The sequence below is a fragment of the Schistocerca serialis genome, chromosome 9 (genome assembly GCF_023864345.2).
Source record: "Schistocerca serialis cubense isolate TAMUIC-IGC-003099 chromosome 9, iqSchSeri2.2, whole genome shotgun sequence".
Lineage (NCBI taxonomy): Eukaryota > Metazoa > Arthropoda > Insecta > Orthoptera > Acrididae > Schistocerca > Schistocerca serialis.
The window spans coordinates 238689655-238704264 of NC_064646.1; the positions used below are offsets into that span (position 1 = coordinate 238689655).

Here is a 14610-nt window from a genome sequence, read left to right on the forward strand (position 1 = left end):
GCTCGATCGCTAGATGTGTCTCTAATCGAACACATATGAGACCCTATGAGACGGCAATTCCAGTGTCATTCACAAATAGCATTAATCGTCCATATAATGACAGACCAGGTACAACAGGCATGTAATTGCATCCCACAAACTGCCATCCGGCAACTTTAACGACACAGTGTATGCACTTTTGGATACTTGCATTCACATTCTGCGGTTGCACCGGTTATTAATGTACCAGCATTTCACATCTGCAATGGCTCATCTCGCGCCTACATTAACATGTGATCTTGCAATGTAAATCACCTAAATATGCTACCCAGACAATTATATTCTCGAAATTTCATTACTGTACAGTAATTACTTGTTGTTGTTGCAGTTTTTCCAACAATGCATGTAGTTATGTACTCACATGATATATATCTATTGATGTGCCGTCTAGCAAAGTGTATTTCTAATTATTTTGTGTCCAGTGTAATAAACACTTCCTCTGCGGATTTATTTGATGATTTTGCACACTGTTCGTTCTGGATTTGTTTCTTTACAATATCGACTTTTTAATATATGCTTATAACAGCGTACAGTACTTGACGTCTGACTTATGTATCGATCTATGGACGTTACGACTGGAATAGCTGTATGTTTACCGTAACTTTTTCCCGCGTGGACATAAGTGACAGTGTTCAACAATGAACATGACCACCTCAAGGTGTCCTATAAGGGAGCATTAGTGGTAAAGATAACTATTACTGAGGTTTCTGGTTTTAATTTTGATGCTTACACGTAATGTATTCGCTTTGAGATCGTTTACATCCGCCGTTTAATAACAGAAAAATCGTACAACACATCGAAATCCGCAAGTGTATTTTTAGGCTGTTCGTTGTAAAATATTGTTTTTGTTTGTCAGTAAGCCGAAGTTATACTTGTTGCATCTTTTACCTGTTTCTTTGTAGAAAGTGCTTGTGAACTTCAAGACGTTCTTTAACAGCTAGAATGTTGGGAGAAGTTCCGAAAGTACAAGTTACTGCGCGAAGCTGCACTGTAGTTCCCGTGAGGGAATACGCGTTATTTTGTGTGTGTATGTGTGGGTGGAGGCACTTTTGGAGGAATATATAAATAACGTATATTCTGAGGACGCAGAACAATTAAGCACATCTATAAAACACAAATGAAAACGCGATGATAGGATACAACGGACAAATTTAACTTTCCTCATTTTATTCAAACGATCTAGGGATTGTTGGCAACTCTCTCGAAGAACTATGTTGCACTTGACATATAATCAGGTGACGTGAACCTGAAACAGACCTGGAAAGCACGTATAAGAGTGGTAGACGAGAAAGATATTTCCGTTGAAACAAGTGAAACGCAGTCGGTCAACCAGAGACACTCGGTGGAAGAGCCTCGACAGATCCTCCTGGCCAGGTGTTCATCGTAATCGTCAGAATACGTAGCAGGTGTGTTATATGTAGGCAGTATACTGAGTAGCAGCTCTGAGATAACCTCTGGACACTGACTAAATCGCATAATTCGCTTTAATTGCTGTAGCATATCCTAAACATTAATCTGTTGTTGTTGTGGACTTAAGTCCAAAGACAGGTTTGATGTAGCTCACTGTACTACTGTATCCAGCGCATGCCTCTTCGAGGAACCACCGTAACCTACATCCCTCTGAATCTGTGTAATGTATTCATCTCTTGGTCTCTTCCTATGATTTTATCCCCCACACTTCCCTCAACTACTAAATTGATGCTCACTTGATGCCCCAGAATGGTCCTACCAACCGATCTCTTCTTTTAGTGAGGTTGTACCGCAAATTTCTCTTCTCCCCATTTCTGTTCAGTACCTCCTCATTAGTTATGTGATCTATCCATCTAATCATAGCATTCTTCTGTAGCGCCTCATTTCAAAATATTAATCTAAGAGTTTCTTAATCTTCACGAATCTATTCCTTACTAATATTCCCTTTTCTTGGTTCCCGTGACATTTAACTACCACTACATCATGCAAAGAGGTGAAACGAATGTGTAATTTCCAGGAATCTCAAAATTGGTTCTACAATAGGATGGTGGGACTGAGGTATATGGAAAATGGATGTCTGAGGTATTCTTGAACCTTAAGAATGTGGAGGAAGAATGTGAGCTGACAGGGGACAGAGGTAGCGAACAGCAAGTCATGGAAAGTTTTGTTTAAGAGCTTGGAGAATGTGGTGAAGTTAGGAGAGACAGCATGGGCCTGCTCTACATTTCCGCTGGTTATGGTGGGTTAGATGATGGGCTTATAGGTTCAGACGACGTATGACACGTCTGACCAGTTAGGAGTTTGTTTACTGCGTGTTTCGGATGGTAGTACACAGTGGTACGAAGTTACCTTAAATCGAAAGTTTGTACAGAGTGCTCAATTTGGTGTTCAAAAATGGCTCTGAGCATTTTGGGACTTAACTTCTGAGGTCATCAGTCCCCTAGAACTTAGAACTACTTAAACCTAACTAAGCTAAGGACATCACACACATCCATGCCCGAGACAGGATTCGAACTTGCGACCGTAGCGGTTGCGCGGTTCCAGACTGTAGCGCCTAGAACCGCTCGGCCATCCCGGCCGGCTCAGTTTGGTGTCTCTAGGGACTATTTCATAACGTGGAAACCAGTCGGAAGAACACTTTTCAGTTTGTTACAGTGTTGTGCTGGTCTGCATGGATGTTGGAGTGAAGCAGCGTTTACAAACCATGGGGAAATCAATCCTAACAATATGCACAATCAGTTAAAAACGCACATTTGGTGAAAGAAGTGTAGTTGTTCAAGAATCACATCATTTATGCCTGTCTTATTAAAGGGACTCTCAAGAGCCATAAGTGTCTATAGTTTTCAACAGATATGCTGCCACAATTACTGGAAGACATTCCACTTGACACAAGGCAATACACGTACAACCGCCATAATTTATTTCCCGCTCATGACGCGCAGATAATTACTAAACTTCTGAACAGAACATTGGGAAGAGTAACTGGCTGTCGACAGTTCTAAGATTTTAACCCAAAGCCAAGAACTATACTGTATTTCGCTTCATACTTTTTTTAGAAAGGCATGGTAATCCTAATTTCACGAAATTTTGACTGCCGTTTTCAGTCAGTTCAATTTCACCAAAAGTTGAAACATCTGACAGACATTCTAGGTTATCCAAGACCGAGCGTTCATGGCTTTATGGTAACTGTGCCACATACTACTCATTCAATGGTTGGATCTCATGCTCCAAAGTGAAATGTTTTGTCATCACAGAGATAAATTATGAGAGCTGGTTGTAGATTTAAATTACATTGTCAGCTTCATGATGTCAGCTTTTCTTACTGGGCCTTCCGATTTCGCTCTGAATGTTAAACAGACAGTTAAGTTGAATGAAAATATTGAGTACGCTGAACAGCCAATGCTGCAGTCTTATAACGCCATAATTCATAGAGCAGTGAAAACAGGCGATAGAAATGCTCCTAAAAACGAATGACTATATTAACTTTGCACAAATTGGTTATGTTTGACACATATCATCAGTCAGTTGATGAGTATCAAAAGTTATCCATTTGGTCTACATAAAAGCTGCAGAACAAATAGAGAGATCTGCCTTAGATTCTGTTACTGATTATCATTCTATTCCTTCTCAGTTCCCTTAGAGTAGTGGGGAAAAATTACTGACTTCACATATACAACTTCTTCTGGCTGCAGTTGCTTTCACATCAGCAAAAGACAGCGACATCATAGAGTCAGGGAGGTGTTGGTGTCGTGAATATTCATTACCGAGGTAGCGACTAAGAAAGAATGCCATATTGCTCGCAAAATGAAATACTGTACTATACGAGTAAAATGGCTGTGGTACAGCGCGAAAATTAATGTCTCTAATTGGTTATCACTTATTATATAAGAAATTATCGGAATGTTTCATCGAAATTACATAGAATTATCAGGTGAATCTGAAAGGGTAATTCAGCTTCAGATGCCGCTCTGGGCTACCAGACACCAACGTTAGGACTGCCTTCACTCACCTCACCCATAGAATATACTAGTTTTATCTGATAACATTATCTGAATGAGTATGTAACTGTAGAAACATTGTAGGTACAAATAACAGATCCTGTCACTTAGATGATTGTAATATTATACACCAGTTTTATTTTTTATTTTTAGACACCTTACTGCAATTTAAAACTGTTTCTCAGCAGACATGTTTCGCTTTTTATTTACGAAGCACCTTCAGTGGTCAGTCTTGAAATATGGTACCCGTAATATATTTCCACATTAAAAACAGTTTCACAATTTCATCTTCTTCGTGCAGTTTACTGCGACTGAGGGAGGGAGGGGAGAGCGAGAAACAAGAGAGAGAGACTGGGTAGAAATTAGAAAATGTATAGTAAATGTTCATCAAATATATGATGGAAGGGTGTTGGTCAGTGTAGGGGGTTAAAGTTGAGGGCAGGTACCGTGGTTTTAGGGAGAAGCAACTGGGAGAAGCTCATAGTAGGGAATGGGAACAGAGTGAGAGAGAGAGTGATATTGAGTGGATGACATAGCCACAGGTGTTCTCGTATACAATATTATACGGAACAGCCAATTACTTTAAAAAGCGCTTTAAAAGGTGTGTCATTTGCCAAGTGGCACTGATCAGTTACGAGTTGTTTCATTCGTATTTTGGTTTTATGAAATATATAGTTTTATTGTAGGGTGAGAATGTGGGTTTTGTTATTTAACGTAATGATTTCCATGTCTGTGTCTCAGTCGGTAATTTTATGTTGGTGTCGGTGGAAGTGGTCAGCAAAAGTTCATTGGAAGATGTCTAGGAACGTTTGACATCAGATACAAAAGGCATGTAAGAGCATGAAAGTACAGAATAAGGAAAAGATAGATTGCTGCTCACTGTAAAGACCACACATTTCCTTATATTGTTGTTATTCCATTCTGGACTTTCCAATGTTTGAAAGTACAGAATAAATCAGTCAACTTACGCTGTACACAGTGCACCAACATCAATATAGAATTTAACTTCCTCTTCCTCCATTTATCTCCGTTTCTCTCTTCCTCATTCTCTCTGTCTGTTTGTCCATTTGTTTGTCTCCCTTTGTATCTCACTCTCTCTCTCTCTCTCTCTCTCTCTCTCTCTCTCTCACACACACACACACACACACACACACACACACACACACACAGACAGTTGAGGGCAGATACCGTGGTTTTAGGGAGAAGCAACTGGGAGAAGCTCATAGTAGGGAATGGGAACAGAGTGGGGGAGAGAGCGATATTGAGTGGATGACATAGCCACAGGTGTTCTCGTATATAATGTTATACTGAACAGCCAATTAATTTAAAAAGCCCTCACACACACACACACACACACACACACACACACACACACACACAGGAAATTTTCAAACGAAAGTATTCACAACGCTCTTAATACTCAGGACTTACACAACAAACAGATGAATAAACCAAAACATTGCGCTGAGTGCAGAACAGCTGGAATTACAGTACTTTAGTGACGTTTACAAAATTTAAGTGTGCAAGCTAGCCTATGGTGGCGGTAGTTCTCCATCTGCCAAACGACTAAAAAGTAGTAATCACCACATCCAAGAGGTGCCACGGTTATCAATAGCGCAAGGAAATCTGACTAGTGGCCCCAGTGTGGATCACCCCTGAGTTGGCTAACTTGACATAAAATTAATTTAATTCCTTCAGACCCGCAAGAAAATCAATGACATCATAGGGAATGAGAATGTGTGTCATTGAAAAATTAATAACAAAGACCTATGTATCATAAAGAGATTTATTAACTAGTATCAAGGGCAAGTGAGAACAAACACATAAACAGAAACTTCAACTGTGTCACATTTCATTAACACGAACTCAGGTTGGTTGGAAATAGACTCGATGAACCTAACTGGAATTTACGTATAGGGAAGACTGGCTATTGTGAGTTGAAGGATGCCAATGTAGGCAAGCACATACTGCTGTATCGTTCCACTGTTTGGCCTGTCATGTCAAAATACACTCATGCTCATTAATTAAGGATAATTGCAGAATGTGGCGCCACACAACATGGCACTAGACAAAACTGGTTCTAATAGCATAGGCACATAGGGAACACACACGACACAGATCTGTAAGTCCACAGTATTGGTGGTAAGTTGAGAAAACCGTCCCGAAACACATGTGCTACAAAACGCCACTGATTCCTGCGCATGTACCCCGACATCAATATGAGATATAATCACCACGCACACGTACACAGGCCGCACAACGGGTTGGCATACTCTGGGTCAGGTGGTCGAGCAGCTGCTGGGGTATAGCCTCCCATTCTTGCACCAGTGCCTGTCAGAGCTCCTGAAGTGTCCTAGGGGTTTGAAGACGTGCAGCGATACGTCGACTGAGAGCTTCCCAGACGTGCTCGATGGGGTTTAGGTCAAGATAACAGGCAGGCCACTCCATTCGCCTGATATCTTCTGTTTCAAGGTACTCCTCCACGAAGGCAGCTCGGTGTAGCCGTGCGTTACAATCCATCAGGAGGAAGGTGGGACCCACTGCAGCCCTGAAAAGGTGGACAGACTGGTGCAAAATGACGTCCCAATACACCTGACCTGTTACAGTTACTCTGTCAAAGACATGCAGAGGTGTACGTGCACCAGTCATAATCCCACCCCACACCATCAAACCACGACCTCCATACAGATCCCGTTCAAGGACATTAAGGGGTTGGTATCTGGTTCCTGGTTCACGCCAGATGAAAACCCGGCGAGAATCAATGTTCAGGCTATACCTGGACTCGTCCGTGAACATAACCTGCCACCAGTGTTGCAATGACCGTGTACTGTGCTCTTGACACAAGGCTTTACGGGCTCTCCTGTGACAAGGGGTCAGCGGAATGCACGTTGTAGGTCTCCGGGCGAATAAACCATGTCTTTTCAGTCGTCTGTAGACTGTGTGTCTGGAAACAATTGTTCCAGTCTCTGCGGTAAGGTCCTGAGCAAGGCTACCTGCAGTACTCCGTGACCGTCTGCGGGCACTGATGGTGAGATAGGGCCAGTGTAACGACCTGCTGTGTTTGACCAGCTTCCAGTCACCCTAGTATTCTACCGCTCATAACGTCATCAATATGTCTTCTTTGAGGCATTTTCAACACACAGTCACCATTAGCACGTCTGAAAACGTCTGAACACTTACTCATTGCACCGTACTCTGACATGCACCAACACACCTCTGCGTATGTGGACTGCTGCTAGCGCCACCGTGCGACGACCGCAAGTCAAATGCACCGCATGGTCATACCCGGAGGTGATTTAAATCCGCAAACCGACTACCACGGAGTTGCTTCACCATGTATCAGCATTATCCTTAATTTATGAGCATGAGTGTATAATTAAGCCTGCAATGGACAGTGGGAGTGACTATTGCGAGTACAAGGCTGCTATGAAAAAAAGATGGTTGTGAAAACGATTGATAGGCTTCTGAATTTGCTGAAGCTGCGCAACATTACCGATACATCCGGTGAAAGAGGAGACACAGTCGTCTGCTTGCGGGCGTTGCCAAAGCGTCGTACTGCGGAAGATGACCCCACATCCGCCAGTGATTGTACCATGTCCGCGAAAATATATAGCTTCTCCCATGTGTCCGGACATGTTTGCAGCTAACTCCTCCCTCCATAGATACTGACGGGCGGAATCAAACAAATGCGACGTCCAGAGAAATTCGCCGTCCTATCTTACAAGGTACGCTGTTCCTGTAATTAACACATTATCCACGCGCCAGCCTGACGCCGCTTTACCTGGACACGCACGTGGGATAAGGTGACCAGACTCCCACACCACATCCACTCGCTAATAAGGTGGTTAGGCAGGCGCCAGGAAAAGCCGGCGCCACCAGCTTCTAAAGAAGTGTCATTTCGCATTCAGCCACGACATTCCCATCCTCTTGCTTGGATGCTAGTGGAACAAATCAGGCCAATAAACCACAGCCTGCTAGGCCCACGGTCCGCTTTGGTGACGGCAAAGGAATCTTCGAACTTGCTTGCTGCTCGGGGAAAGTTCTACAGCTGCCCTAAGGCAATGGTAACCTCCACCGTCCAAAAGTCTGTCTCTAAAACGGAATTTAATTCTACTACCTCTACTCAAGTCATGAAAGTACTGCGAGATAAATCAGTGGTTTACCCTAACCCTAATAGAATGAGTTTCTCACTCTGCAGCGGAGTGTGCGCTGATATGAAACATTCTGGCAGATTAACACTGTGTGCCGGACCGAGACTCGAACTCGGGACCTTTGCCTTTCGCGGGCAAGTGCTCTGCCAACTGAGCTACCCAAGCACGACTCAGGCCCCGTCCTCACAGCTATACTTCTGCCAGTACCTCGTTTGGGTAGCCCAGTTGGCAGAGCACTTGCCCGCGAAAGGCAAAGGTCCCGAGTTCGAGTCTAGGTCCGGCACACAGTTTTAATATGCGAAGAAGTTTCATATCAGTGCACACTCCGCTGAAGAGTGAAAATCTCATTCTGGAAACATCCCTCAGGCAGTGGCCTGGCCACGTCTCCGCAATATCCTTTCTTTCAGGAGTGCTAGTTCTGTAGAGTTCGCAGGAGAGCTTCTGTAAAGTTTGGAAGGTAGGAGACGAGGTACTGGCAGAAGTAAAGCTGTGAGGAAGGGGCGTGAGTCGTGCTTGGGTAGCTCAATTGGCAGAGCACTTGCCCGCGAAAGGAAAAGGTTCCGAGTTCGAGTCTCGGTCCGGCACACAGTTTTAATCTGCCAGGAAGTTTCCTAACCCTAATAGTCCATCTGATTAATATCAATCAGGGAAAATTCAGGTACACCAAAGGCGAATAAAACGGTATGATAATCATCAACAGCCGGCCGAAGTGGCCGTGCGGTTAAAGGCGCTGCAGTCTGGAACCGCAAGACCGCTACGGTCGCAGGTTCGAATCCTGCCTCGGGCATGGATGTTTGTGATGTCCTTAGGTTAGTTAGGTTTAACTAGTTCTAAGTTCTAGGGGACTAATGACCTCAGCAGTTGAGTCCCATAGTGCTCAGAGCCATTTGAACCATAATCATCAACACAAAATGAAAGGGGAAGCACTTGACGGGTATTACCACGGCAGTGGCCGTCTTTCATTACCCCCCACTCACAGTAGATCATTTGTCGCCATTTGTGGCTCACTTAAGGAAGGGATGGTGTGACATAACACAAGGAAAATGTCTGAATTAAAACATCATAGCAACCACTAGTCGTGGTGAAGCAAGAAAGGGCAGAGGTCATGGAGGCGAATATTGCAAACATCACAGCCAATTTTACCCTTGTACCTCATGTGATGCTCATTCATTCACGTGGATACCCACGTGCGCACACACATCCTCTCCTCCAGTTGCAAGATAATTGAGCACTGCTGGGTGTTACCATTGTCAGTTCCATGGACCATATCGTCTGGCTAACATCCAGACTTACTTCGTTAACAATGCATAGTTTAGCTGTGCAAACACATACATTCAGTAGAAGAAGGAAAGGGGAAATCCTTACAAAGGACATTCCTCCCTATGTGAAAAGTGACCACATACTTTCAGTATCCCTGAGCAAAGAAAAGACATGGCCTAATATACTTTTGTACTGATTCATTCATGAGACATGACTACTACACAACTTGCACTCACCTTTCATTAATACATGTGCAGCTGGATTTACGAAACGTGTGTCACAATTTATACATGAGAAATATGTTGTATTACAAGACTAACAGTAAGTGAAAAACTGCCGCGCGGGATTAGGCGAGCGGTCTAAGGCGCTGCAGTCATGGACTGTGCGGCTGGTCCCAGCGGAGGTTCCAGTCCTTCCTCGGACATTGGTGTGTGTATTTGTCCTTAGGATAATTTAGGTTAAGTAGTGTTTAAGCTTAGGGACTGATGACCTTAGCAGTTAAGTCCCATAAGATTAAAAAAAAAGTGAAAAGCTGGTGAGGATACACAGGAAAACAAATTATCCAGGATACACAAAAAAACAAATGGAATCTGATGTTAACGTTACATGAAAACACAAAACTAGCATTGTTTAAAGCAGAGACTGACCGACAGTGCCCTGTTGTGGTTTACTGGTTGCCAAAACAAAAATGAGAGCTACTTCAATCCATGACAGGGAAGCAAACAGACAATTATAGTGTTCATCAGTGAAATGGATGATGACAAGAAACCAAATGTCACTCAACATTTGTGCATATAATAAGTTGTGGATGTTAGCGTCCTTGGACTCGACCTATCTTGTGTAAATGTTGACAGATTTCTTTTGCACAAGACTCTACATAACACAGGTAGACGGCACAGTAGTCTTGAGAGAGTTGTGGGCGGTCTTACAGACCAGGCCCACACGTGATTCGGTGGGTGTAGGCGTCGGTGGCCGTGAGGCAAGGCACTAGACACACATCGCAACCCATTAATGCCGCTGGCTACTGTGGGTTGCGGGCGGTCACACAGACCATGCCCACACGAGGACCAACTGCACACATGATAGCCACCGTTTGTCACACTGTGTTACATCTGACTTTTCCCTCATGGTGGCGCGCCGACAGGAGGATCAGATGGCACGTCTCGTACAGCTGCTAGATGCTGGAGGCTGGAACAGACTGGGTAGTCGCACGGACCACACCACGCATCAACTGTATGGCAGCATGTAAGAGGCGCTCCAGGACGTCCCTCGGCCGATGGGGATGCCCCTCCGTGGGCGTTGTTCTCGGGTAGTCGCGTTGACAGCGACGTGTAACATGCGCTGCCCCTTACAGTTCATGCAGCTAGTCAGGCCGGACCACTGGCTGGCGTCAGCTCGTCCCACAGAGAGAGAAAGTGCACACCAGCAGACAGCGGTCCACACTCAGGGATCCTCCAAGGTTACTTCTCTCGCGTCACCTGTCAGTGAAGGCTAGCATAGCACGTGGCAGCCATTGTCCACTTCTCCCAGCAGGGGTAGCCCTGGTCATCTGCTTGTCGCAGCGTGGTCTACCGTGCCAGTTGACTGGTGGGTTACACCACCTGCTTCTCTCAAATGGCCTTAGCCTCATCCAGTCCAAATTCAGCACACGCAACTCAAGCGTGGTGAGCACACTCGAGAAAACACCACAAAAATAACTGGCGCAACACTCAAGGCCGTGCCCATACGCACTCGAAACTGATCAAGAGATAGATGCAACGCAACGACTGCATGCCCACTCACTGTCATAAGCATTCGTAAGAGTGGTAAGCACCCCACAACACCACCAGAGACACAAGACCGGCCCAGGATTCACACATGCCAGGTGACGATTCCCCCATCAAGAACACAAAGGCCGAGATCACCCATGTATCAGTCATGACCCCAGAAACAGAATGCATTCGCTCACAAAAACACCGATAAATACCATTTTTATAATTACGGCGTTCAAAAAAATGGCTCAAATGGCTCTGAGCACTATGGGACTTAACGCATGAGGTCATCAGTCCCCTAGAACCTAAGAACATCACACACATTCATGCCCGAGGCAGGATTCGAACCTGCGACCGTAGCGGTCACGCGGTTCCAGAATGTAGCGCCTAGAACCGCTCGGCCACTCCGGCCGGCTATGGCGTTCACATTCCAGATCAGTGTTCCATGGGAAAAGCAGTCATAGAACAAAAAACAAACAAAATAAACACATTAAGTTGGATGCGACACTGAAAATGACAAAGATGAAATGCAGTAGTCAGACACAAATGCCCATTACAACCTTGGTTTCACTCAACCCATACAACCAAAAATAAACCCTGTGTTACACCTAATTTTTACACCGTTACATTTACCAACATAAAAAGAATACCTAAAACTTCTACTACTACACAGATGTGTGATACATTACGAAGACCCTATTTTATGATGTGCTTCACGTAACATACGGGGTGAAGGCCGATCGACCTTTTAGTCTTCAATGACTTCAGTTCCATGGCATTCTCTTGAGTGATTCTGTGAACATGGAAAGGCCCGTTATACATTGCGAAGAACTTCTGGCATTGCTATTTTACCTTATTAGACAGCCGGAAGGATTTCACCAAGACTTTATCTCCAATGTGGAACTGTCGCACTCGTGCAGTCTTGTCAGCCCGAATTTTCCTACTCTGTGAGGCTGCCTAAATTCTACAGAGCCAGTCTCTTATGTTGTTCCCACGTCCTCGCAGGGTGATCAACAATGGTTCTAATCAGGTCCTTTGGCCACTGATTCCTCAATACTGTCACAGGTGTGAATTGTGTCACGCCGTGACACACCTCATTGAGTATTTCCTGAAAGTAATGCAGGAAAATATTCCACGTCGTATGTTGCTTATTGCAGTATATCCTGCAGAGATTACCCAGTTCCTTTACGACGCACTCCGCGGGATTCGGACTTGGATCGTCAGAGATAAGCGCAGGTTCAATTTTGTGTTTCTTCAACATCTCCCTCCATTCCCTCGATTGAAACTGTGGACCGTTGCCCTAGATGATCTTCTCGACTTGTCTCACTTGCAGCAGGAAATCGTTAGAGGCCACAACACCGTCCTCACTGTCACCCTCTTAAAAGGCGTCAACGTTACGAATTTCGACTTCACCTCCACAAGACGAGGATCTAATAGTACCCTCTATTACTGCGAGGTAAAGGGCCCATGAGGTCCGTCGCTGCTAGAGGTTTGAGTTTCCGGCGTACAAGGCCGGCCGGTGTGGCCGTGCGGTTAAAGGCGCTTCAGTCTGGAACCGCGTGACCGCTACGGTCGCAGGTTCGAATCCTGCCTCGGGCATGGATGTGTGTGATGTCCTTAGGTTTTTAATTAGTTCTAAGTTCTAGGCGACTGATGACCTCAGAAGTTAAGTCGCGTAGTGCTCAGAACCATTTGAACCATTTGAACCGGGGTACAATGGGGAAGAGGGTTGCCTGCATGCTTGTGGTGGTGTGTTTTGCCTTTTGGCATAATTTGCACACCGACAGGATGTGGCGGATTCTCCTCTCCAAGTTGTTGAACTGCGCAAGAGACCGCAACTTCAAGTTACACTTCCGAGCACCAGTATGCCCGTAACTGTAATGAGTCTCCAGACAACTTTCTCTAAAAGGTGCTGCGGTAGGTACGGGCGCCATAGGGAATCCTCCATTCTTCCTCTGTGAAACAGAATTCCTTTCCAAAGAAGGTAGAACTGCCGGATTTCAGCCTCTCTCCGGGCCTTCCACTTCTCTTAAGTTCAAGAGCCCTGAATCTTTGCCCTTCTCCTCCCTGGTACATTGCATACTCGTAGTGACATCCTCTTCGAATGCGACTTTCCATATGTAATAAATGCAAAAGTGGTCACCCTCTAGGTCATTGTCATTGACTTCCTCAAAGCCAATGGGTGACCGAGACAGAGCGTCAGTTATTATATTGGTGTTACCTTTTATGTGGATAATCTCGAAATCATACTCCTGAAGCTGGAGAACCCACCTCGTGAGCCGTTCATGAGACAGTTTCGCCATGAGCAGGAATTCAAGAGCTTTGTCGTCTGGGTAGACCTTGGGTCTACGTCCAAACAAGAAATACCTAAGCTTCTGGAACCCCCACACCATAGCAAGCGCCTCCAACTCCGTCACCGAGTAGTTCTTTCGCTTTTGGTGAGAACTTGGCTACCAAATACTATAGTTTTCCACATGAGGTTGCCTCCTTCCAAATATCTTTGAAAAATCATCACTCCAAGCCCCGAATACGCACTGTCTGTCACCATGCAGAAGTCCTCTGCTATGTTTGGTTTGATAGTATCGGAGCCTGAAATTGTTTTTCCTCTTCTTCGTCCAATACCCACAGTGTTTTCTTGCCGGTGAGTTTGGTTCGACAAAGGTTACTCAAGGTATTTGTATCGATGAAATGCTGATAGAAATTTATGACACCGAGAAAACAGCTTGGTTGTTGTTTGGTCGTCAAAAGTTGGAATTTTGCTATTGCTTCTATTTTTTCTGGGTTAGGGGATATCCCCTCTGTCGTAATGACCTGTCCCAGAAATTTGACACTCGTGGCCCTGAAACATGATTTCTCGATGTTAACTGTGACCCCATAATCACGGAATGTTTTAAGGACTTCCATGATAACTATATTGTTGTCTCGCCACATTTTCTCTGGTATCAGCAGGTTGTCAACGTATGTGTGACACGTTCCTTAAGGAAGTCACTCATTATCCCATGAATTCCTCTAATGAAGGCCACAGACGAAATGTTGCGACCGAATGGCAGTCTTTGGAACTGATAACATCTACTGAATGTACTTTCGACATTCCGGGTGCAATTGAATCTGCCAAAAGCTACTCCGCAGATCTATGGACGAAAACACAACACCATGGAAATTCTGGAGCAGCTCTTCCAGCCCCTCTGGTCTGTCTGTTTCCATCTCGATTATTGTATTTATCTGCCAATAGCCAAGAACGCGGCGAATCGTCCCGCCTTTCGTCTCCACAACACAGACTGGGCTATTGTACACCGACCTCCTGGTCTCCATAACTCCGTCTGCCAACATTCGGGAAATCTCTGCAGCTACCAGGTGAAAGTTGTTTGGAACGCGATTGTGGACTGGAATCTCGAAGACAAAGTGCAGTTTTTTTGTTGTGATACTACAGCTTCAAATACA

The 14610-nt window shown here is 44.8% G+C and overlaps 1 long non-coding RNA gene across 1 annotated transcript in view; it reads left to right on the forward strand.

The window, feature by feature from the left end:
* The window catches only part of LOC126418474 (uncharacterized), a 53288-nt gene that overhangs the window by 37427 nt on the left and 1251 nt on the right, over nt 1-14610 (forward strand). The window lies entirely within an intron of this gene.